This window comes from Notolepis coatsorum, assembly GCF_963971535.1.
Source record: "Notolepis coatsorum genome assembly, chromosome: 18".
In the NCBI taxonomy this organism is placed as follows: domain Eukaryota; kingdom Metazoa; phylum Chordata; class Actinopteri; order Aulopiformes; family Paralepididae; genus Notolepis; species Notolepis coatsorum.
Genome location: NC_140182.1, coordinates 32,526,058 through 32,553,384, shown reverse-complemented (window position 1 = coordinate 32,553,384; position 27,327 = coordinate 32,526,058).

Below are 27,327 nucleotides of genomic sequence, written 5' to 3'. Positions count from 1 at the left end.
TGGTCTGTATAGGGGGCAGATGGTCAGTACATGCTCGACAGTCTGGTCAGGGTCTCCACACTCTCATGCAGCGCTGTCTACCAGGCTCCACTTCGCTCATGCGGCACGGTGGTATAGTGGTTAACACTGTCGCCGCACAGCTAGAAGGTCCAGGGTTCAAAACAAATATTTATCAATTAACAAGTCTGAGTCCTCGTCTGCACCATCCAAGTCCGAATGCAGTGAATGCTCGAGTCCAAGTCCAAGTCATCAGTGCTCAAGTCCAAGTCGAGTCACGAGTCCTGAAAATCAGACGTGAGTACTACAACACTGGTAGGGCTTAAGCTTTATACAGATGAGAACTTTGACAGTGTTGTGTTACGTGTAGCGTGAGTAGGTAACAGCTCTTGTGTATAGATTGGTTGGCCTCTCAATGAAGATCTCTGTGCAATCTATAAGGACTGGAGCATGCTTTAGCTCAGCATGGTTGAACAGTGGTCGATTTCTCCTGACTTCTTTCTGTGTCGGCCAGTTGGGTAACTGAGAAATCTAAAGCTAAAGCTCTGTGGGGTCGGCCAAGTCGTATCTTCATCAGGACAAGAAGAAACCGCTCACAATACGGAAGGACACCAGTGTGGAGGGATGCCAAATGGAGGTGAGGTAAGTGTAAAACTAAGGTAAGTGTAGAAGCCCAGTGTAAAAGGTAAGTGTACAAGCCCAGTGTAAAAGCAAACATGTTGGTCATCATTTAAAATAGAATCTGACATGTTGGCTGACAACTTTCCTTGCTGTTGTTTAGACTCTTTAGACTCCAGTTCTTGTTTTAGAAAGGCCACTTTTTTTGGTTGGTTTCGTTTTTAGGAGTTGTTTTTAGTTGTTTAGTTTTTATCCTGGATCCTCCAATAGGATTCATTCATTCATTCATTCATTCATTCATTCATTCATTCATTCATTCATTCATTCATTCATTCATTCATTCATTCATTCATTCATTCATTCATTCATTCACTACTACTTGATTATGAAAATTGTCTTCAGTTGCAGCCTAAGTTAATCGTCTTGTCATTCATAATATTCCCACGAGTGTTTTACAATATGGCACAATGCCACAACTCATTGGCAACTAGTGTTATTTAAGGTAAGAGGCTAACAACCTGAAATCATTACTTTAATATAATTTTTCTGATCAGGTGGTCTATATCGATCTTTGTAATAAAATCTCCAGCCACACAGATTTGATGACATCATGACTAAGATCTGTTCTGAGGTCTGATCTTACAGACACACACAGGATCTGTTCTGAGGTCTGATCTTACAGACACACACAGGATCTGTTCTGAGGTCTGCTCTTACAGACACACACAGGATCTGTTCTGAGGTCTGATCTTACAGACACACACAGGATCTGTTCTGAGGTCTGATCTTACAGACACACACAGGATCTGTTCTGAGGTCTGATCTTACAGACACACACAGGATCTGTTCTGAGGTCTGATCTTACAGACACACACAGGATCTGTTCTGAGGTCTGATCTTACAGACACACACAGGCTGCTCCTCCGCCTTTTCCATTGTCCTCTCGTTTGATCACAACAAACATAGTTTTCTATTTCAATCTCTTTATGGAGTGTGGCTGGAGGAGTTGGGTAAGACAGTACTGTACACACAGCCTGAAGAGCGATGGACCCGAGAGGGAGCTAAGTTAAAGCGGCCCCCCATAAGCTCCACCCCGGACCCGTGGTCTTTGGCTGGTCAGGGCCATCCCCGGGGAAACCGTATCCCCCATGTTCACCAGTCTGCCCCTCCGGTATTCACTGCCAATCCCTTCTCTGTCCTGGATGATGACTTCCCCTCGATCACCTCGGCCGTTGCCCAGTCCTCCAGTAAAAGTAGTGAGCGACGTCATCTGCAGTTAAAAAACACTCTGGTCGTTCTCTCTCTCCCAAGTCAGCTGAGGTTTCCCAGCCAGTTTTGCCACGACCATCCGGTCCCCCAAGGCCTCGCCTGGCCTCAAAACTGTCCCCGTCTCCACCAGCGACAATCATAATAGGCGACTCGATAGTCAGACGCGTCTCAGTAAAAAATGCACACACTGTGATTTTTCCAGGTGCCACAGTGGCGGTCATCACGGATCAAATCCAAGAGGTTATGACATCCTTCCCCGCTGCTGATTCGCTCATAGTGCACGCAGGTACAAATGACGTTAGGAAACAGCAGTCTGAGCTGTTAAAGCATGATTTTATTCAGCTGTTTGGTGTACTGAAACATCTTCACTACAGCGTTAGTATCTCCGGCCCCACCCCCTCTCCTGGCCTTGGCCTCGGCCGCTTCTCCAGACTGCTAAGCCTAAACACCTGGCTCCAGTCCGCTTGTTGTACCAACAACATGAACTTTATAAATAACTTTGACCTCTTCTGGCAGCGTAACAATCTCTTTGCAGTAGATGGTCTCCATTTAAACTTTGCAGGCGCCCGAGCACTTTCCTCCAACTTCTCCTACACCATCCATCACTGTACTCCTCCCTCCACCTATGTCTCACAGCAGATGATCCAGACTGTGGCACTACTCGCCCACGCTCTGCCTGGTGCTGACAGGTCCCTCAACCATTGACGTCCCCCTGATCCCAGCCCCTACCACAATAGTGCCTCCATGTACTATAGTATTGCAATTGGGCTAGGATCACATAATAATAGTGTCAAAAACACCCCTGTCAGAATTAGTAGGCCCACTAAATGGAAAGAGAGAGGAAAGAGAGAGGAAAGAGAGGGGAAAGAAACACAAGGCCCGAGCCTAGAAGAAGTCTTCAGCCCGAAAGGACTTCACTTTATGCACCTGAATGTGAGGAGCTTACTACCAAAGATCGATGAGATTCATCTGCTGGCTTATAAAACACAGGTGGGAGTTATTTGTTTTTGTGAGGTTTTGCCCGCTGCTCACTACCTTTTCTCTGTTTCTTTAAGCCTATACTGTTTATTTCCCTTCTATACTGTTTAGTTTCCCTTCTCACTCACTCTCTCTAGCCCCCACCCTCTCGTTCCTTACCCTTAGTGGCCACACCTGTTCGATATTCTATTATCTCTCGCACCTGTGGTGGCAGGCTAATTAGTCCCCCCGTGGGCTTTAAATACCAGGGCGCTTCCCCTCGTTTTGGCGTGGGGTCGTGTTGTATACTTGCCGAGTCATATTCTCTAAACATCTAGACTCTTTCGGGAGATCCTCTGTCTGCCTATTCTGTTCCATTCTCCGGCGTCGAGATGTTTGCTCCAGCCTTCGCCAGCTGTCGCCGTTGCCTGTGGGGGAGACTGGTCTGCGCTCCCTGTACTTCCACGGGAGGCACCCCAGCGTTCCACTACAGACCCCCGCGCAGCTGTTCGTCCTGACGCACATCCAGACCAGCGCAGACGCTCTCCAGTCCTCAGCGCGCAACGCGCATCTTCCAAGGACGCTCGAGCTTGGCACGCTCTCCAGACCAGCGCGCAACGCGCATCTTCCAGACCCTCGAGCTTGGCACGCTCTCCAGTCCTCAGCGCGCAACGCGCATCTTCCAAGGACGCTCGAGCTTGGCACGCTCTCCAGACCAGCGCGCAACGCGCATCTTCCAGACCTTCGAGCTTGGCACGCTCCTCCGTACCAGCGCCCTGACGCGCATCTTCCAGACCTTCGAGCTTGGCACGCTCCTCCGTACCAGCGCACAAGACGCGCATCTTCCAGACCTTCGAGCTGGGCACGCTCTCCAGACCTCAGCGCGCCGACGCGCATCTTCCAGACCTTCGTGCTTGGCACACTCCTCCTCGCAGACGCACCCCGAGGCGTCTCTCTGTTCCGACGCGCACACCAAGGTGTGGCGCGCACTCTGTTCCTCGGCTCCGACAGCGGCTACCCGGTGGACGACATCCTCGCCACCGCCTCTGTTCCGACGCGCACACCAAGGTGTGGCGCGCACTCTGTTCCTCGGCTCCGACAGCGGCTACCCGGTGGACGACATCCTCGCCACCGCCACTGTTCCGACGCGCACACCAAGGTGTGGCGCGCACTCTGTTCCTCGGCTCCGACAGCGGCTACCCGGTGGACGACATCCTCGCCACCGCCGCTGTTCCAGCACCCTGTTCCTCGGCTCCGACAGCGGCTACCCGGTGGACGACATCCTCGTCACCGCCACTGTTCCAGCACCCTGTTCCTCGGCTCCGACAGTCGGCTACCCGGTGGACGACTCCCTCGTCACCGCCACTGTTCCAGCACTCTGTCCCTCGGCTCGGACAGCCAGCCACCCGGTGGCGATGCCCTCGCCCCGTTGCTGTCCCTGTACCTTTACGCATACGCTGGGTGAGTTTTGATTGTGATGTCACTCACTCAGCGTAGTGCCCTTGCCCCCGTTCCCGCTGCTGTCCCTGTACCTTTACGCATACGCCTGGGTGAGTTTTGATTGTGATGTCACTCACTCAGCGTAATGCCCCTTGCCCCCTTCCCGCTGCGTTTCCTGTACCATTACGCATACGCCTGGGTGAGTTTTGATTGTGATGTCACTCACTCAGCGTAGTGCCCTTGCCCCCGTTCCCGCTGCTGTTCCTTTACCTTTACGCATACGCCTGGGTGAGTTTTGATTGTGATGTCACTCACTCAGCGTAATGCCCCTTGCCCTCGTCCCGCTGCTGTTTCCCAGCGTATTGCCTCTGTTTTTGGTTCTCACTTAGAATAGTATTTTTGGACTTTACATCTCCCCCTGTGTGTTTGTCACACGAAGATATTATTACTTTGTTCACTTTGTTATTTGGACTGTTCTGCACCTGCTCTGTTTTTTCCCTTTTGTGCATTAACTATCTCCTCTGTCCTGCAGAGCGGCCCAGATGATTTCCACCAGTCCTCCCAGTTCCTCCCTGTTCCCCAGCCCGCCTCCGCGGGCCTCAGTCCCCTTCTAGTTCCACCTAGTTCCTGGTCCCAAGTTCTCCCTTTCTAGTTCCACCTAGTTCCTGTTCCCTAGTTCTCCCCTTTCTAGTTCCACCTAGTTCCTGGTCCCAAGTTCTCCCTTTCTAGTTCCACCTAGTTCCTGTTCCCTAGTTCTCCCCTTTCTAGTTCCACCTAGTTCCTGGTCCCAAGTTCTCCCTTTCTAGTTCCACCTAGTTCCTGTTCCCTAGTTCTCCCCTTTCTAGTTCCACCTAGTTCCTGGTCCCAAGTTCTCCCCTTCTAGTTCCACCTAGTTCCTTGTCCCTAGTTCCCCTAGTCCCCGTTTCTCCTGTTCCCTAGCTCTCCTAGTCCCTAGTCCTCTCTCCCTAGTTCTCCTTGTCCCTGGTTTACCTAGTCTCTAGTTCCTCTGTCCCAAGGCGTTCCCTTAACCTTCCCTTAGGCGTTCCCTTACTTTCCCTTAGTGTTCCCTTTTCCTGCCCGCCTCTTAAAGGCACCTTTCCTTCCCCTCATATTATATTCCTGTATTTGTGATTCTCCCTTAAAGGGACAGTGCCCTTTTCCCTGTATTTCCCTGTTGTTCAATAAATATCTGTTTCTTGGCAAACCATCATACCTGTCTTGTGTTGTGCGATTGGGGTCGGTTACAAACCATAACAGTACGACCCCACCAAATCGACGACCCCAGCCAGCACAGACGGTGTATGTTGAGTTTGCCTTTTTTTTTCTTGTTCCCTCTAGCTCCCCTGTTAGCCCTGTTAGCTCCCCTGTTAGCTTGTTAGTCTCCCCTCTAGCTCCCCTGTTAGCCCTGTTAGCCCTGTTAGCTTCCCTGTTTGCCCAGTTTAGCTTCCCTGTTAGTCCTGTTTAGCTCCCTTGTTAGCCTGTTACTCCCCTGTTTAGCTTGTTAGTCTCCCCGGTTAGCTCCCCTGTTTGCTTCCCGTTTTGCCCTGTTTGACCCCCCTGTAGCTAGCCATGCCCTGGCAGCTAACCCAGTCCCTCAGCAGAGCCCCTGTCTGCTAGCTTGGCCCCGGCTGCTAGCACAGCCTCTATGTTTATGCAGCCCTTGCTGCTGGCATAGGCCCTGTGGCTAGCCAGGCCCAAGCAGCTAACCCGGTCCCTCTGCATGGCCTCCACTTTTTTGTGTAGTTTATCCCACTGCTAGGACTGCCCTTTCAGCTAGCAAGGTCAGTTTTTCTCACACAGCTAGGACTGTCCTTCCAGCTAGCTTGTGCTCTCATGCTGGTCCAGCCCTGTCTGCCAGCCTAGCTCCGGCAGCTAGCGCAGCCTCTATGTTGATGTAGCAGTACAGCTAGCATAGGCCCTGTAGCTATCAGTGCCCTGGCAGCTAGCCTTTCCCTCTGCTAGCCTGGCTCCGGCAGCTTGCGCAGCCTCTATGTTGATGCAGCAGTACAGCTAGCATAGGCCCTGTAGCTATCAGTGCCCTGGCAGCTAACCTTCCCTCTGCTAGCCCTTTCCCGGTGCTTCCATGGTTACCCCTTAGCTACCCTGCTCGCCCCTCAGTTTCTCTAGACCCAGTTCCTCTAGACCAGTTCTCTAGACCCAGTTCCTCTAGACCAGTTCCCCCAGTTGCCCCTCTGCCACCCTAGTTACCCCTCGGCGACCCTGTTTCTTTTGCTAGCCCCACTCTTGTGGTGGCTTCCCCTGCTGGCTTGGCCAGTACCTCTTGTTTTGCCCCCTGCCACTCTGTCTGTATTTGTTTTGGGTCGCCGGGTGGCTCCCGTTGGGGGGGGGATACTGTGAGGTTTTGCCCGCTGCTCACTACCTTTTCTCTGTTTCTTTAAGCCTATACTGTTTATTTCCCTTCTATACTGTTTAGTTTCCCTTCTCACTCACTCTCTCTAGCCCCCACCCTCTCGTTCCTTACCCTTAGTGGCCACACCTGTTCGATATTCTATTATCTCTCGCACCTGTGGTGGCAGGCTAATTAGTCCCCCCGTGGGCTTTAAATACCAGGGCGCTTCCCCTCGTTTTGGCGTGGGGTCGTGTTGTATACTTGCCGAGTCATATTCTCTAAACATCTAGACTCTTTCGGGAGATCCTCTGTCTGCCTATTCTGTTCCATTCTCCGGCGTCGAGATGTTTGCTCCAGCCTTCGCCAGCTGTCGCCGTTGCCTGTGGGGGAGACTGGTCTGCGCTCCCTGTACTTCCACGGGAGGCACCCCAGCGTTCCACTACAGACCCCCGCGCAGCTGTTCGTCCTGACGCACATCCAGACCAGCGCAGACGCTCTCCAGTCCTCAGCGCGCAACGCGCATCTTCCAAGGACGCTCGAGCTTGGCACGCTCTCCAGACCAGCGCGCAACGCGCATCTTCCAGACCCTCGAGCTTGGCACACTCTCCAGTCCTCAGCGCGCAACGCGCATCTTCCAAGGACGCTCGAGCTTGGCACGCTCTCCAGACCAGCGCGCAACGCGCATCTTCCAGACCTTCGAGCTTGGCACGCTCCTCCGTACCAGCGCACTGACGCGCATCTTCCAGACCTTCGAGCTTGGCACGCTCCTCCGTACCAGCGCACAAGACGCGCATCTTCCAGACCTTCGAGCTGGGCACGCTCTCCAGACCTCAGCGCGCCGACGCGCATCTTCCAGACCTTCGTGCTTGGCACACTCCTCCTCGCAGACGCACCCCGAGGCGTCTCTCTGTTCCGACGCGCACACCAAGGTGTGGCGCGCACTCTGTTCCTCGGCTCCGACAGCGGCTACCCGGTGGACGACATCCTCGCCACCGCCTCTGTTCCGACGCGCACACCAAGGTGTGGCGCGCACTCTGTTCCTCGGCTCCGACAGCGGCTACCCGGTGGACGACATCCTCGCCACCGCCACTGTTCCGACGCGCACACCAAGGTGTGGCGCGCACTCTGTTCCTCGGCTCCGACAGCGGCTACCCGGTGGACGACATCCTCGCCACCGCCGCTGTTCCAGCACCCTGTTCCTCGGCTCCGACAGCGGCTACCCGGTGGACGACATCCTCGTCACCGCCACTGTTCCAGCACCCTGTTCCTCGGCTCCGACAGTCGGCTACCCGGTGGACGACTCCCTCGTCACCGCCACTGTTCCAGCACTCTGTCCCTCGGCTCGGACAGCCAGCCACCCGGTGGCGATGCCCTCGCCCCGTTGCTGTCCCTGTACCTTTACGCATACGCTGGGTGAGTTTTGATTGTGATGTCACTCACTCAGCGTAGTGCCCTTGCCCCCGTTCCCGCTGCTGTCCCTGTACCTTTACGCATACGCCTGGGTGAGTTTTGATTGTGATGTCACTCACTCAGCGTAATGCCCCTTGCCCCCTTCCCGCTGCGTTTCCTGTACCATTACGCATACGCCTGGGTGAGTTTTGATTGTGATGTCACTCACTCAGCGTAGTGCCCTTGCCCCCGTTCCCGCTGCTGTTCCTTTACCTTTACGCATACGCCTGGGTGAGTTTTGATTGTGATGTCACTCACTCAGCGTAATGCCCCTTGCCCTCGTCCCGCTGCTGTTTCCCAGCGTATTGCCTCTGTTTTTGGTTCTCACTTAGAATAGTATTTTTGGACTTTACATCTCCCCCTGTGTGTTTGTCACACGAAGATATTATTACTTTGTTCACTTTGTTATTTGGACTGTTCTGCACCTGCTCTGTTTTTTCCCTTTTGTGCATTAACTATCTCCTCTGTCCTGCAGAGCGGCCCAGATGATTTCCACCAGTCCTCCCAGTTCCTCCCTGTTCCCCAGCCCGCCTCCGCGGGCCTCAGTCCCCTTCTAGTTCCACCTAGTTCCTGGTCCCAAGTTCTCCCTTTCTAGTTCCACCTAGTTCCTGTTCCCTAGTTCTCCCCTTTCTAGTTCCACCTAGTTCCTGGTCCCAAGTTCTCCCTTTCTAGTTCCACCTAGTTCCTGTTCCCTAGTTCTCCCCTTTCTAGTTCCACCTAGTTCCTGGTCCCAAGTTCTCCCTTTCTAGTTCCACCTAGTTCCTGTTCCCTAGTTCTCCCCTTTCTAGTTCCACCTAGTTCCTGGTCCCAAGTTCTCCCCTTCTAGTTCCACCTAGTTCCTTGTCCCTAGTTCCCCTAGTCCCCGTTTCTCCTGTTCCCTAGCTATCCTAGTCCCTAGTCCTCTCTCCCTAGTTCTCCTTGTCCCTGGTTTACCTAGTCTCTAGTTCCTCTGTCCCAAGGCGTTCCCTTAACCTTTCCTTAGGCGTTCCCTTACTTTCCCTTAGTGTTCCCTTTTCCTGCCCGCCTCTTAAAGGCACCTTTCCTTCCCCTCATATTATATTCCTGTATTTGTGATTCTCCCTTAAAGGGACAGTGCCCTTTTCCCTGTATTTCCCTGTTGTTCAATAAATATCTGTTTCTTGGCAAACCATCATACCTGTCTTGTGTTGTGCGATTGGGGTCGGTTACAAACCATAACAGTTTTACAGAGACCTGGCTTGATCCCAGTATCAGTGATTCAGAAATAGAAATACCCAATTACTCTGTAGCCAGCAAGGATCGCAGTCGTAATGGAGGGGGGGTCTGTGCTTTTGTGAGAAATTATATAAATTTTACTGTTAGGACAGACGTGGTTGATGAAGTTGAAGTTGTGCTGCTGGACATTCACCTGACAAAAATGAAACCAGTGCTATTGGGAGTATGTTATAGACCACCTGATCAAAGTGCATTTTATGATAATCTAGAGAATGTATTTTCTAGCTGTGGTGTGACGAAAAACGAATGTATTTTGATGGGTGATTTTAATACTGATGTATCTAACAAGGACTGTCCAACGCATGGTGCTTTTACTAGGTTTAGCAAACTGTTTGACTTAACTCAGCTGATTAATGAACCCACCCGAATAAGTAAAACTACCAAAACTACAATAGATCTTATCATGGTGTCAGACAAATGCAATATCTCACAACATGGTGTGATTGCTTATGGTTTCAGTGACTTCATCACATACTGTACCAGGAAGGTTCATAGAGAAAACATTTCTAGCCATAAAAACGGTTGAGATCAGAGGTTCTGTGTAGGATTGTTAGTAACTGTCTAACTGCATATATAACTGTTTCCACTATTAACTGTCTAACTGCATATATAACTGTTTCCACTAGAGGGCACTCTAGGCGGAGCCACTCAGGAACACCACCAGGTGGCGAGTATAAATAGAGATGTCTCCTCCCATTCTTTCTCTTTCCCCCCAGCCTCTCAGTGAGAGGAGACCTGTAGAACTGCTGCTCTGCCATGTGAATAAACAAACCACGCCAGTTAAGGCTCAAGATAGAAACCATGCCTCTTGACCACATTATTGTCGCCCTATAGCCGAATTCTGTCAACAAAAACATTAAAATCAGATCTTTCAAGAACTACTGTGTTGAGACCTTTAGGGAGCAGCTTAGGAACATGGACTGGTGTGCAGTGTTGGAAAATGATTGTGTTGATGGTGCCTGGGATTTGTTTAACCACTGTTTCCTTCAGGTAGTGAATACTATGGCTCCATATAAGCAAGTTAGGTTAAAGCAGAGATCAAGCCCATGGCTTAACCCAGAAATTATAAATGCTATTAAGCAAAGGGAGGAGGCCTTGCTGAAATTTAAGAAATCCCATGAGCAAGCAGATGCTGATGTATATAAACAACGCAGAAATGAAGCTCAAAGAAGGATTAAGGAAACCAAAAAGGAGTACTACATGAATCTAATAAAGGAAAACAAAAATGAACCTAAGAAGCTATGGAAAGCTCTGAAAGACATGGGTTGTGGGGGCAAAGCCAGCAGTGGCAAGCCCAATATTGGCCTAAATATCAAAGGTAAAATAGAATTTGATAAAGCACAGCTGACCAATGAATTTAATGCCTTCTTTACCTCAGTAGCCAACAAGCTTGTTGATGCATTGCCGCCTAAGACAGGAGTATATGGAGAGGAGTTTATTCAGAGGTTTATATCTGGCCGAGGGGTACTGGCCAATTCGTTTACCTTGACCAAAGTGACAGTTGAGAAAGTAGCAGAAATGTTGGCCGAGCTTAATATAGCAAAAGCCACTGGCTTGGACAACATTTCTGCAAAGTTTTTAAGAGATGGGGCACAGGAAATAGCTCCCTGTGTTGCACATCTTATTAACCTCTCCCTGGAGCAAGGCATTGTACCAAGTGATACTAAACATGCAAAGATTATTCCCTTGTACAAAAAAGGGAATAGCTCTGAGCCTGGTAATTACAGGCCAGTATCCATTTTGAGTGTCACGTCCAAGATTTTAGAAAGAGTGGTGCACGAGCAGATATCAGAATATGTTAGCAAGGACAATCTTCTATATGAATTTCAATCAGGGTTTAGGAAGTCATATTCTACAGACTCATGCCTCCTTTATCTGACTGATTTGATTAGAAAGGAGATGGATGAAGGTAAACTGTGTGGAATGGTCTTACTTGAGCTTCAGAAAGCCTTCGACACAGTAAATCATGGTCTACTGCTTAATAAACTGAAAGCTCTGGGACTGAATGATACAGCTGTAAAGTTGATTGCCTCATATCTGACAGACAGCTGGGACCAGAGGGTAGAGGTCAATGGTTTTTTGTCGAATGCCAAACCAATAGTTTGTGGGGTGCCGCAAGGAAGTGTTTTAGGATCATTGCTATTTTTATTGTACATAAATGATCTGAGAGAAGCATGTTCTTCTAATTTATTCTTATTTGCAGATGATTCAGCTTTGCTCATCTCCCATAAGGATCTGAGTACACTCCAAAGAATGCTCTCTAAGGTTAGGAATTGGCTGTCTGACAATAGGCTCTCACTTCACTTAGGCAAAACAGAGTCTATTTTGTTCGGATCTAAGCCCAGATTAAAAAAGGCTCCTGAACTCAAGGTAGAATTAGGGTCTGAGGTTATAGCAGCAAGAACGGCAGTGAAGTACCTGGGCTGTATGCTGGATGACAGTCTGGGGGGGGGGGGGTGGCTTTACAGGTGCTGGGTAAGGTAAATGCCCGCACCAGGTTTTTGGCTAGAAAAGCCAATCTTCTTGACAGGGAAAACCTTAGACTACTGGCCAACAGCCTGGTTCAGTGTCATTTTGATTATGCTAGTGTAGCCTGGTTTGAGGGACTGTCAGCTTCATTAAAGAAGAAACTACAGGTGTCACAGAATAAGCTGATCGGGGTTGTGATGGGCCTAGGACCTCGTGATCATGTTGGGAGGAGACATTTTCAGGAGCTCAACTGGCTACCAGTCGAGGCCAGAGTAGCCCAGCTTAGGCTCAACATGGTACACAAAATAATAAATAACAGGGCCCCCAAATATTTTAGTAACTATTTTCCTAGTGTTAGTGAATCACACAGCCACAGAACGAGATCTAGCAAACCTGCATCCTCCAAGTTGTAGAACAAAGATGGGACAGTGCTCATTTGCTCACAGCTGGAGCACAGGAGTGGAATGAGTTGCCCTTGATCACCAAACAGATCGCGAACCTGTATAGTTTCAAGGTGAACGTTAGGAAATGGCTCCTAGAAAATGTCCCAGAGTAACTAAGGAAGGTTCTAGTTTTTAATGTAGTGTAGTTTTAGTGTGTTTGTAAATTTTGTATATTGTATTTGTATATTTTATTAATAATGTTGTATTTTACTTTTTAATTCTATTTTTAGCAATATACTGTAGGCTGATGGTAATATGTGTAATACATGTTTATGTAAATACCATGTGCTGCTGAGACCAAGGACCACAGTGGAAATAAGTCTGTGACTTTTTTGTGCTATCCTTGATAATTTTAGGATGCATGACTTGTTGTAACTTGTAATGTATTTTAATAATTGTCAAATAAACAAAAAAAAGCCGTCAAGGTCGTTGCACCTGTTGCTGTTTTGATCTCTGTTACAGGTTTAATTAATTGTACCACTTGCTTCAGGGCCTTGGCGGACCTCCCCTGGCAGTAGTGAACAGAGACTTAACAGATAATTAAATACCCGCCATTGATTGGCCGTTTTGATCCAATCTCTGATTGATTTGTTTTTCAGATTGTACAAGGAAGAGAGGAATGAGTCGAGTAGGCCTTGTTTTCAAAATCCAAAGTGCCTCATGCCAGCATGATCTTTGACTATAATTAACTGATTAAAACAATCTTCTCTCCCATGTAAGTAATCAGTTTGATAACATTATAAACGTTGTAAAAGTTAAAAATAAACTAAAAACGGTGCCAGCATGCCAAACGTTCCTGCTGTCACCCTGACATCTGGGGATTCTACCATAAACAGTACATAATATATACAGTACATAATATATGGCTTATAGCCTGTGTTTATTATTCTGATTACATGTGCATGCGAGTACACAGGTTTCGACACGGGCATGTGATCTATCTCCTTATCTTCCCACATTTTCCTCTCTGCATTTTATACAAGTTCTCCGCCTCCTCCTCCTCCTCAACATGAATATATAAGGAGAAGCCTCAGGAGCACGTGTGTGTGTACAAGCGTGAGCGTACTAGTACATGTAGTGGGGGAGGTAACATGGAAGATCATAATAATAATAATAATAATAATAATAATAATAATAATAATAATAATAATAAATATATTTGATTTGTAATGCGCTTTATAATTGTGGAGCAAATCTCAAAGCGTTACATTTTAAAAGAACATAAAAACTAGCAAGAGTAAAATAAGAAAGAATTAAAAACGCAAGACTAAAGCTAGCAAGGAGTCAAAAGAACACTAAAACTAGTAGCAGAGTAAGAGAAACATAGAATAAATAAAACTGGTAAAAGAAACTGGTAAAAGAACATAACATGTGTGGAGCAAAAAATGTGTTTGAGTTTTGAGAGGCCCTTCTTAAAAAGTGTGGGGGGGGGGGGGGTAACATGGAGGATCATAGTACATGTAGTGGAGGAGGTAACATGGAGGATGATCATAGTACATGTAGTGGGGGAGGTAACATGGAGGATGATCATAGTACATGTAGTGGGGGAGGTAACGTGGAGGATGATCATAGTACATGTAGTGGGGGAGGTAACGTGGAGGATGATCATAGTACATGTAGTGGGGGAGGTAACGTGGAGGATGATCATAGTACATGTAGTGGGGGAGGTAACATGGAGGATCATAGTACATGTAGTGGGGGAGGTAACGTGGAGGATCATAGTACATGTAGCTGGGAGGTAACATGGAGGATCATAGTACATGTAGTGGGGGAGGTAGGCGGGTAAAGATATGCCTCCTAAAATGTCTAAACGGAAGTACAGGCTACAGGCTTTCCGGTTTCGACAAAACAATTATAGAAACGTGTGAAGTGCACAATATTTCCTCGTTTAAGCCACTGCAACGGCTTTGCCTGAAGAATTTACTACATGACCGGGACGTTCTAGCTTGTTTGCTGAAAAAGTTTGGTCCGTTCGGAGGCAGCTTCCAAGGGAAGTACATACACCGGAAATTCTACCCTATAGACACTTTCGGCAGTAGTTCTTTACCAGGCTTTATCTAATGGAGATAAAACTGGGAACAACGTTATGGGGGAGGTAACGTGGACATGCTATGCCGTGTCATTTGCTTCAAATTCTCACTGAACGTCTTTGCGTCGTCGCCGCCACACCTGGAGCGCAGTGCCACGTGGCCTCTCTGGGCGCACGTGTGTATCAAATCCATTCATTTTGGGGTTAGACATAGACAAGTAAGGTATACGGACGCACACATGCACACCTGTGATCCATGAGTCACTATCCACTCTTCATACACGCTCACATACACATACACACACGCGTAAGCACATATACATATACACATACATGTGTGCACAAACACATGCATACACATACACAAGGACAGACACACAACCTTCCTGTAAATCCTACATCCCCTACATCCCCTGTGCAATTAGCCCAGGATTAGATTGGAGTCAATCTCTGATTCCCCACTCGACCTTCTTCTCCGTTGCGTTCCCTTTTCCAGTGGCCTTTTAATTCTCCTTTTCCCCTTTTCACGACAAATCCCTGCTTCTTCTCCTGCGACATTCTCCCGCCGCTTCTTCCGTCGAGATTCAAATCAAGATCACCTCTAATCAAGCAGTTAAACCAAACCTGCTTGGACTGTTAATCGTAAGGTGAAAGCTATTTTCTGCTCTCAGGTAATTGTAATGTCCATTATATAGAGAGGATGAGTTCATGATGTAGGGGACGGATGGTGCATAGACTGCTGAGAGCCCCCCAGCCCCCCGTTTGGCTATGTATGGTGGCGGTGGTGGTGGATGATGATGATGATGATTATGATCGGCGTCTCATATGACCCGCAAGATCAATAGCCGTAGGAATGTTGGATGAACCCAATCAACTGTGAAATGCTGTGAGTCGGACCAGAAAATGTCCTTTTTGAAAAGACGGTCACTGGTGCTGTTGGATCCATTATCCATTTCTTTTGTGTGATTTTTTCGTCATAATTACCATCATGACATACTCCAAAGGAGCCGAAGGCGCAGACGTTTCTCCTGCTTCGATTAGCGGCGTTTCACAGTCGATGGGGTTTGTTCTGGAGGTGCGGTTGTTTGCGACCGCTGTCGATGAACATGCGTGTGATGAGGCCGCGATCTCAAGGACCTGTCATTAAATATCAGATTAAGCGTGTGTGACTGATGGAGATTTCACTGGAAGTAAACTGTCGGCTCTCTATGCCACAAAAACGGCGTTGGCTCGTTCAGCTGGCTGCCGGGTGTTGTTGTCTGTTCCCAACTGGAGTTGAACTGTGGAAGAAAACAGGTGCAGTCATTGTAAAAGTCCACTTTTTTTTAGAATGCACTATTGCTGCATTCATTGCTTCTTGACCCATATGATTTTTTGGGGAAATAATGCAGGAACGATTCATTCTTGTAGGACTTTCACAAACCATCATATGTACAAAACCAGCATTCAGAATTATCTCCAATGATGCAATTATTATGATTTACATTTTTTCCATTTTCTGGATTTGGAGGTCTATATTGTCCCATTTGTGTTGGATTTCATGAAACCCATTCAAGTTCATAGTTCATAAGAAGTTGACTCCTTGGAAAGTTACTATATATCACTATATACTGTACAGGGAGGTGTCCAGGCTCCCCAGGGGCTGCTATAATAAATCCAGGCGCAGATGCTAGCAGTGCTCTTGAGCTCCAAGGGCAGTGGTGTCCTACACTGTCTCACCCCGGAGGAGAGAGCTGATGGAGAGAGGAGAGGAGAGAGCATGAGGGGAGGAGGAGAGGAGAGGAGAGGAGAGGAGAGGAGAGGAGAGGAGAGGAGAGGAGAGGAGAGGAGAGGAGAGGAGAGGAGAGGAGAGAGCATGAGGTGAGGGGAGGGGAGGGGAAGAGAGGGGAGGAGAGAGCATGAGGAGAGGAGAGGTTACACCACATCACAGTGTAATTAAGAAGTTATTTCTCACACATCCCTCTAAGAAACACATGCATTAGAGGAGAAAACAGCAGGTATCTTGCCTATATTACTACTTACTATGCTAATATGTCTATACTACTATGCACTCAAGACTGCAGCACTCAAGTTCAACACTATTTGACGAACAATGTTACTTACCCTTAGCCGCCAGAGTTGTACATAACTTGTTTGGATAAAAGCTAAATTATGCAAATGTAAATTAAGTGAGTAGGGAAATGAGGAGTAAGGGAGGGAAGGAGGGATAGAGACAAGAAGCAAGGGGAGGTGAGTTTTAGGAAAAGAGAGGAGACGAGGAAAGGGAGGGAGGGAGAGGTGATGGGGAGAGAGAGGAGGACAGGCGTGGAAAGACAAAGGAAGGAGAGAGGGGATGAGAGGACACAAGTGAGGGATGAGGGAGAGGACAGGACTGGAAAGACACAGGAAAACAGAGATCAGAGAGGATGAAGGAAAGATTTGAGGGTGTAAAGCAAGGGAGAGATGACCATGGAAGATTATTGGAAGAACTTTCTTGCACAAGAAACATGATCTTATACCCCTTTGGCTGATTGATTTTGTCCCTTTGTTATCCATAGACAAGATTTTAAGACATAAGCTTACAATATAACAGGGATTTTCTTGCAGCGGAGGAGAGGTGTAGGTGGGATGGACGAGGTCAAAGGAGGCCAGGTCTGATAGTATGAGTCTAAGGGCACAAGGGGGTGTATGGATATTCTAGTATATGCACACTTCAACCCTGCCTCCTCTCTCTGCCATTCAGCCCACTCGTTCTTCTTCAGGGATATAAGGAAATGTGATGACGGTCTGTCGCGGATAAGAGCCTCTGCATCAAAACAGACGTTTATTATAGCTCACTATAATATACTTGTATGTGCAATATGACCGATGTTGGGACATGTGCAATAATGCAATAATGGTATTCTTTAATGTGCAATATTTTCCACCCATGTGCAATCTTTTTCTTCTACTGTGATGTTTTGCAATGCTTTAAAAAAAATAAAAAGTTTGAATGTTCTTGTGAATAAGTGCATGTGTAGCAGAGTGTGGGTACATGCAAGGCCAGATTAAGACTTCAGAGGCCCCCGCGCCAGATTCTTGTGGAGGCCCCCCCACACACACATACACGTGCACGTACGCACAGTGGCGTTTTTATATGTCACTTTAAAAAATATATAGAATATTTAGAAGTGGTGGGCTCTGAGGGCCAAGCTAAAAGGACTTTGATCACCCCTGCTCACTTTGACAACCTAGGATGGCTTAGAGTAGACGACAGAGTACAGCAACTTGCAATGGGCCTGGTCTACAAGATACACTACACAACCAAGGTACCCATGTACATGTCAAAATACTTCCCAAAGGTCAGTGAATACCATGATCACAACACCAGAGGGAGCTCCACAAATCATGTTAAACCAAGATTCGGCTCAAACAAGGGACTAAACACGTTTTGCAATTATGCCACATCAATGTGGAACGCCCTACCCAAAGCTGTAAAGGAATGTGAATCACTACCCACTTTCAAAAACACTCTCAAAGAACACCTACGGGAGACTGCAATTCGAAACTGGCCCCTGTAAATGTCCTAACACAACCCCCTCCAATGTACAGTAAATTACCAAGTATGGTTTTGTCAATATTCCAATGTACAGTTTTGCTTGTACAGTTGTACAGTGTCCCCCACCCACCCACCCCTCCTACCCAACCCCCCCCCCCCCCCCACCCACCCACCCAACCACCTCCAATGTACAGTCCCCCCACCCCCCCAACCCCACCCCACCTACCCAACCTCCTCCAATGTACAGTTTCTACGTCAAATGTATATACTCTCTTTTCTGGACTCTTTTCGTATCACAAACAGTACTGTATTTGCAAATCTGGTATGTCATAAATGTATAGATGTAGCAGTACTGTCTATCTGTATGTCATGTATGTCATATATGTTATGATGAATTGAAAATGGGGGACCCTGATGTAAACAAGATGAAAGTCTTTCTCTGGTCTGCATCCCCTTAACAATTATTGAGCTGTACTGCACTGTACTGTACTGTACCCATTCTGCAATCTGTTAATAAAGTTTTCAATCAATCAATCAAGAAGAGAAAAGAAACACATCATGTTTAGATGGGGGGATGGCGCCATCCTCAGGAAGAAAAAAAACATGCACACACTTTGGAGACAAGAATATAATGTTAGAATAGTAAGCTTACTTTTACGTGAATGTCAATTTAAATTATAATTAGGGAAGGGAGGGGGTTGAAATGTGTTTTTGTCCTGTGTTACTGTCTGTGAATTAATGATTGCAGAATGGGTACAAATAATGGGTGCAAATAATACAATACGGCTCAATACACACAATTGTTAAGGGGATGCAGACCAGAGAAAGACGTTTGTCTTGTTTACATTAGGGTCCCCCATTTTCAATTCATAGTGACATGTATGACATGCACAACATAAAAGTTAAAAAATTTTTTTAATTATTTGGGGCCTCTAGTGACGAGGGGCCTCCAAAAGGCTTCTAGTGACGAGGGGCCTCCAAAAGGCCTCGAGTGACGAGGGGCCTCCAAAAATTTTTAAAATTAAAGTTTAAAAAATAATAATAATAATTTGGGGCCTCTTGTGACGAGGAGCCTCCAAAAGGCCTCTAGTGACGAGGGGCCTCCAAAAAATTCAAAAATTTAAGTAAAAAAAAATGTTTGGGGCCTCTAGTGACGAGGGGCCTCCAAAAAAATTATAATAATGTTATTATTATGTTAAATTTTTTTTGAGGCCCCTCGTCACTAGAGGCCCACAGGCCGCGGCCCGGACGGCCCGGTCATTAATCCAGCCCTGGGTACATGTGTGGGTACATGAATGTGTGGGTGTGATAGTGAGTATGGGTACAACTAATGTATGTATGGTAGTGTGTCTATGGGTAGCTACATCATGGATGTGTTGTGTGGTAGAGTGGGTATGTAGGTATCGTTCTTTTAGGTGCTGCACAAACAAATTTCGTTAGTACTGTATTGTGCAATGACAATAAAGCTTTCTACTTTTACTTCTACTTATTCCAACAACATGAGGATGGAACAATAAATGGCCCACTGTTGCAGGAAAGCCTCCCGCTCCGATCTCAGCAGCGTTCTGGCTTGCGTCGTCATTTGCGTTTTTTAAAGTTTATATTTTATTATTATTCCTGAAAAAGGGGCGCCCTCGTGGCGCATACCATAGTGCCTTGCACACCTACGCGGCCATCCCGGGTCCGCTTCCCACTCCCGGGGGATCATTTGTCGCATGTCTTCCCCACTCTTCTCCCGTTCACCCTCTCCTCTGTCGGTCATGTCTGACCAGAAAAAGCTAGAAAAGCGCAAACAAAATTTAAATTAAAAACACATTTTGCAGATTAAATTAAATTCAAACCTTTATTTATTCTCAAAAAGGACAATTGAGGTCCCCCTCATGTTCAATGTCGTCAGACATTTCAATGCATAATTTCGTAGTTTCAAGTACCTCGGAGTCCACATATCCGAGGACTTGACATGGACTACACACATTGACAGTGTTGTGAAGAAGGCACGGCAACGCCTCTACTTCCTCAGGCGCCTAAGGAAGTTCCAAGTCAGTCAGAAGATCCTTAAGAACTTCTACTCATGCACAATAGAGAGCATCCTGACTGGCAATATCACCTCCTGGTTTGGGAATAGCACCGCACAGGACCGTAGCAGACTACAGAGAGTGGCACGTTCAGCCGAACGCACAATTGGGCTTCCCACTCTCCAGAACATTTACAACAAGCGGTGCATGGGTAAGGCTAAGATAATTATCAAAGACTCCAGCCACCCAAACAACTGCCTCTTTGAACTGCTGCGGTCAGGCAAGCGATACCGGAGTCTCATGGCAAGCACAGAAAGACTCAGAAGAAGCTTTTATCCCCAGGCCATCAGGATGCTCAACGAACAATAACACTATGTAACAACCATCAAATGCACTCACAGCACACACATCCACACGCACACACTCACTTTAAACAAAAAACTCACTGCAGCACCCACTTTACACACTTTAGAACACCTAAACACACTTTATATTTATTGGTAAAGAATTTGCACTACAACCCATACCTCATTACACCTTACTGTAAATTGTACCTCATCCCATTTCTGCTTTGCACTATATAGTATATTGTATAGTATATTGTATGGTAACTCAGTTACTTCTACTCTGCATTAAACATTGTACATATGTACATACTGAACACTTGTGTCCACGTACGTGACTTCTATTTTTACTTGCTATACTTATTTTATTTTATACTTATCTATTTTTGTCTAGCACAGTCTCTGGAGCGTAATAGAAAGAAGCATTTTGTATAAACATATTCTGTACTTCTGTATGACAACTAATAAAGAAACTTGAACTTGAAACTTGAAACTTAATTTCTTTTTTTACAATATTATAATAATAGTATACATAATAATAACTATCTATATAGCACCTTTTGTTATGGTTTGTAACCGACCCCAATCGCACAACACAAGACAGGTATGAGAGTAAGCCAAAACAGGGCATTTATTTATTACATAACAAAAAGCGGCACAGTCCCTTTAAGGGAGAACACAAAAACACTAGAGTCAAAGAAATATGGAAAATGCGGCACTGTGCCTTTAAGAGGCGAACAGGCTAAGGGACTAAGGCTAAGGGACAGGGCCAGGGCTAAATGTCAAGGACCAGGTCCAGGGGCACTGGAGAGGGGGACAGGGACAGAGGCCCGGAGAGGCGGGCTGGAGACAGGGACAGAGAACAGGGTTAAGGCCTTGGACAGGGCGAGGGCCAGAGCTGCTTACAGGGATGAGGACAGGGTTCCGACGGCGGAGGCCTGGCACGGGAACAGGGGCCCGACAGCGGGGCCTGGCACGGAGATCCTCCTCCTCCTCTTCGGATGCTGCAGACGGGCAGCGTAGAACAAAGGGGGTCCCAGGGGACCGGGATGGGAACACGCCGTCCTCCCGTGGAATACTAGGGAGCGACGACGAGCCTGGGTCCAAGGGGAACGGGATGGGCACACCCCGTCCTCCCGTGGAATACTAGGGAGCGACGACGAGCCTCACCCCCAGGAAAGAGGATCACGAAGAGACGCCTTCCTCCCGTGGAATCGGGAGCGATGACGAGCCGGCTTGACGTCTGGAGTGGGAACACTGGAAAACGTCCCGTAGAGAATTAGAGAGCGAAGACGGTGTCCCACTCCAGGCAAACGGCGACAGGTGGTGATGGCTGGCACGTCGTCTCACGCCGGAGACGCGGCAGGTGATGGTAACGTACAGGATGGTAACGTACAGAACTCCATGAACACAGAGTGTACACAGATACAGATACAGAACGAACACAGAGTCCAGAACACAGAACGACCCGACCAGGACTGGAGGGGAGTCTGCAACCTATGTACTCTCCCGAGGTGATTGCAAACTCCCAACAGGTGCGTGAAGGTAGAGGATCAAGGATGTCCAAGGGTGGGGGCTGGTGAAGAGTAGAGGAGAGTAAATCATCGCAAGGGTGGGGGCTGTTGAGGAGAGTAGACAGGGAAAACACAGGAAAAAGGTCCAGGGACAGGCGAATCCTCACACCTTTCACGCATGGACCACAGCCCAAAGTGCCCCACAGCAAATACCATAAAATTAACATAGGCATAACATTTGCATACAGTTGACAGAATAAAAACAATGCATAAAGTGCAGACATAAGAATAAGTATAAGAGACAATAAAAGTAGTGCAACGTAGAAAGTGCAGACATAAGAATAGGCATAAAATAAGTACAATAAGTACAGTGTTGCTCGAAGGCATGTGAACCCCCTCCGGAACAGCTAGTCTCCCAAACACCCCACACATCAATCCCTACCACATCCACATCCAAGACACACCCCCTGATAAAGCATGTCATGACCGAAGGAAAACAGAAACAGCCCGCGTGCCACTCACACCGCCATGCACGGTGATGGGGATGCCACGCCATCGTGGTTTTCATCCGGCACCATGCTATGAACATGCCACGCTGCCTGTGTAACAACCATGTGTCATCAATCATGCCCAGCCATACAGTTCATACTGTTCTTTCAGTGTGTGGCTTCCACTGGCAACACGTTTGCTGGGTGAAGAGAGTGAATGCAATACTTCTTGTGTGTGAAATGATTTTCCTTTCAGTAGGTGGGGGTACAGTAATCAGTAGGTGGGGGTACAGTATACATTTTCAGTAGGTACAGTATATACTCAGGTACACAGAGTGTATACCCTCCTCTGTTGTATGTCTTTAGTATAGGCATACTTACCTATTTGCTTAATTTAAAGGCCCAATGAGTGTTTTTTCCTGACTATATCACTGTGGGGTGTTTTCACATGCATTCTGTTTGATCTGTAGATGGAAAATTACGGAAGCCGAGAGCGGCCACGTCTTTATTTATTATTTTATTGTCGTTTTCTCGTGATAACGACTTATTATTTTGTCATCGCAATATAACAAAGTCTGTTTCTCGTGATAACGACTTATTATTTCGTTATCTCGATATAACAAAGTGTTTTCTCGTGATAACGGATTCATTTATTTCATTATCTCGATATAAACAAAGTCTGTTTTCTCGTGATAACGGATTCATTTATTTCATTATCTCAATATAAACAAAGATTGTTTTCTCGCGATAACATTAATTCACAGAATACTTTTGTTTTGGTGGGATAATGATCCAGAACCATGTGCAGAACTCGGAGATGATTGCGAGCTGGTTCCTGTGATCACGACTTCCTGATCCACTTCAAAAGGTTTAAAAATGGTTTATTTTTTACGGAAGCCGATAAACTTCCGTAGAAAAGAAACGATTTGAAACTTTCTTAACCCGGTGTAAACCGCAATATGAATCTGTTTTACCCTCTTTTACTATACCAATGTAAATAAACCACGTACAGCCGCATACTACAGGAAGCACAACACTTGTCTAGTGTTAGTCGTTGTATCTAGAGCACAGAAACATTTCTTCATTCTTATTATTGGTAGTGGGGCTACCCATTGGTTTACATTTGGATCACTGATTGGGCCTTTAAAGGGAGGCAACGCCACAAAACAATGTACAACTCATTTAGAGTGTCAGGTAATAATAATAATAATAATAATAATAATAATAATAATAATAATAATAATAATAATAATAATAATAATAATAATAATAATCTATTCGATTTGTAGGGGCGCTTTATATTTGTGGAACAAATCTCAAGGCGCTACAGTGTAGAAGAACATAAAAACAAGTAAGAGAGTAAAAAAAAAGAACATAAAATAAGTAGGACTAAAACTAGTAAAGGAGTAAAAAGAACATGAAAATGTGAAGGACTAAAACTAGTAAAAGAGTAAAAGAACATAAAATAAGAAGGGCTAAAACTAGTAAAACAGTAAAAAGAACATGAAATGTGAAGGGATGAAACTAGTAAAAGAACATAAAATGTGTGGAGCTAAAACTAGATAAAAATCAACAAAAGGCTCGATATAAAAAATATGTGTATTGAGGCCCTTTTTAAAAGCATCCACGGTCTGTTCACATTATGCAGAACACATAAGTGGTCAATTGGTCAGTACTACGGATTGGAAATAATGACGTGCAGCTATTTATAGTTTCTGAAGAATGAATTTCAGGATTGGCTGTGTCAGAATGACATCATCGATCCTATTCCTAATGCAATGGTTTTGGAAAACTTGGGGCATGAATGATGCATTTATATAGATTTTATTGATTTTACTCTCAAATAGATATATTCTCTATAGGTTACATCCTTATCCATCATTCCGTCTCATAAGTCTTCAGGCTTGTTATATAACAGGACACTGTAGAAGATAGAATAGCCCCAATTAAACCAACCTACACAGATTCAGAAGGTTAAGTTAGGAGGCATTCAGGATAAGGCTAAGGTGGAAACAACGTATGTCACATGTAATCCCCCCCCCCCTTTTTTCTTTTTCTTTTTAATTTAATTTAAAATTTACATTTTGAAATGGACTCTGAAAGTTGTTCTTTTGGGATTCATTTTATCATAATTATTTCACCCGTTATTTTTTCTAATGACACGTCAAGCTAACTTTGGCTTTTAATTTAATTCAAGGAATTTGGAAGAAATTATGTAGTGTTAGAGTTTGTATTAGAGTGGCTTAATAATAGTAAGACATCTCTCTTCTTGGTCTCTCTCTCTGCCTCTCTCTCCTCTCTCTCTCTCTCTCTTCTCTCTCTCTCTCTCTCTCTCTCTCTCTCTCTCTCTCTCTCTCTATCTCTCTCTCTCTCCCTTTCCCTTTATGCTCTCCCTCTCTCTCCTTTCCCTTATGCTCTCTCTCACTTTCTGCCCTCTCTCTCTCCCTTTCTGCCCTCTCTCTACCCCCCCCTCTCTCTCACTCTCTCTCTCTCGCTTTCCTTTATGGTCTCCCTCTCTCCCTTTCCCTTATGCTCTCTCTCACTTTCTGCCCTCCTCTCCTTCCTTTCTGCCTCTCTCTCTACCCCCCCATCTCTCTCTCTCTTCTCTCTCTCTCTCTCTCTCTCTCTCTTCTCTCTCTCTCTCTCTCTCTCTCTCTCTCTCTCTCTCTCTCTCTCTCTCCCTCTCTCTCTCTCTGTCTCTCTCTCTCCGCCCTCTCTCTCTCTCTCTCTCTCTCTCTCTCTCTCTCTCTCTCTCTCTCTCTCTCTCTCTCTCTCTCTCTTCTCTCTCTCTCTCTCTCTCTCTCTCTCTCTCTCTCTCTCTCTCTCTGCTCTCTCTGCTCTCTCTCTCAGTTAGAAGCCCTGCAGCAACTCCAAGGTCAGAGAAACAATCACTGATCATCTGGGTTTGTCCCTGAATCACTGAAATTACTATTCAGCAGATCACACGCGTGCAGCAGCCTGCAGTCACCAGGTGTCACCGTGCCGCGGGCTGAGCCTTGAGTCCTGTCAGCGGTCACACGAAGTCAGTTCCACTATACTGAGACATAAAGACATGTGAGTGACATAAAGCCAGGGTGTAGTGGAAAAGGTGGGTATGCTACTGTTGAGAGGAGGGCGTATTGCAACCTTATATATTTTCTATAATCTCATATCCATACTCCGATGAAGGTCCATGTCATTCAGTGTCTTCATGTCCGGGAATCGTATCTATTTTAAAAGTAATTAAAGGTAGGCTACACACACAAGAGCTTTGGAGGAATATTTGGAACGGAAGTGTCATATATTTTTAATTTATTTGAAGGATAAACCCATTGAGATATGCTATCTCGTTTTCGAGGGGGTCCTTAACCCTTTCACTGCCACACGACAGAAGGTTAACCCTCTACTATCACACACCGACTGGCAGTGAAAGGGTTAACCGGCTGTCGTGTGGCAGTGAAAAGGTTAACCTTCTGTGTATTGTCGCGGTGAAAGGGTTAACCGTTTGGTAGTGCGGCAATGAAAGTGTTAACATAAATACAAAACATACAATACAATACATAACAAACAAAACACAGGACAACAAAATACACTCATACACTGACAGACGCTCTCCCAAGCTCACCCCCACAGTCCACACTGATTCCTCCCAAGAGGATCGTCATTAATATATATATGTTCCCATATAAGTGTACATAAAAATTACAGTTTGATCTGTAAACATGTATACCATAACACAGTAAATCAGATGCAATTAGTAACAAGTGCAAGTAGTCTGCAGATGAGTAAACAAAGATGTCTTAAATAACTGGTAAGAAGTGAGAGATCTGAGTGAACTAGGCAGTTTGTTCCAATAAGCTGGAGCTTTATATTTAAAGGCAAGTCGACCAATAACTTTGGTGGTTTGAGGTATGATAAAGAAATTATGATCTGTGTGTCTTAATTAAGTTGAACTATATGGAATTAGAAACTGCTTTAGATAGGGGGATAATTAAAGTAAATACATTTTTAAACAAAAAGCAACCAATGAAAATGTCTTCTGAATTGGGGAGAAAGTCAGTTTAATGACTCAAACATAAGACAGTGATTGGGTTCTATAAGGACACCTCAATACAAATCTGCAAACACTATTATAAGTGACATAGGTTTGATAGTGAGGTGTTCTGATAGACTATGTCTGCGTAGTCCACTATTGGAAGTAGTCCAGCTGTGTAATGATTCTTTTTCTAACTTGGAGAGAAAAAAAGTTAATAGAACGATGCAATATTCTCAGGTTACAATTTGTTTTCTTTATCACAGCATCAATATGTGACTTGAAAGTGAGTTGAGAATCAAGCCAAAGACCCAGGTACTTATATTCATTGACATTCTCAAGAGGAGCACCATCTAAAAACGTAATCGATAAATGATTTGATATTTGCAACAAATTTGATCTAGTACCAAAGTGTTACTTATTGGAAAAAAGCAATGCATTTCTGGTATCCAAAGTCTGGATTTTGATTTAGGGTAACATTTAACAAACAGTGAGTCAAGCCAAATATATGGTCTAGTGTCTGTGTCTGTGTCCGTGTCCGTGTCTGTGTCTGTGTCTGTGTATGTGTCTGTGTCTGTGTCTGTGTCTGTCTGTGTCTGTGTATGTGTCTGTCTGTGTCTGTGTCTGTCTCTGTGTCTGCGCCTGTGTCTGTGCCTGTGCCTGTCTGTGTCTGTGTCTGTGTCTGTGTCTGTCTCTGTGTCTGCGCCTGTGTATGTGTCTGTGTCTGTCTGTGTCTGTGTCTGTGTCTGTGTCTGTGTCTGTGTCTGTGTCTGTGTATGTGTCTGTGTCTGTCTGTGTCTGTGTCTGTCTCTGTGTCTGTGTCTGTCTCTGTGTCTGTGTCTGTGTCTGTGCCTGTGCCTGTCTGTGTCTGTGTCTGTGTCTGTGCCTGTGTCTGTGCCTGTGTCTGTGTCTGTGTATGTGCCTGTGTATGTGTATGTGCCTGTGTATGTGTATGTGCCTGTGTATGTGCCTGTGTCTGACCTTTAATTTGCCTTGTCCGTCTCCACTGAAACAGATGTGTCTTTGTTTTGTTGATAAAACAGATTCTAGGTTGTGTGATTATTACACAGGAAATCCTGCATCATTGTTCTCAAGCCCAATCATTACCTCCGCTACGCATAGTTCCATTTTCCAGGAGTTGCGCGGCGGACCTTGAGAGCTT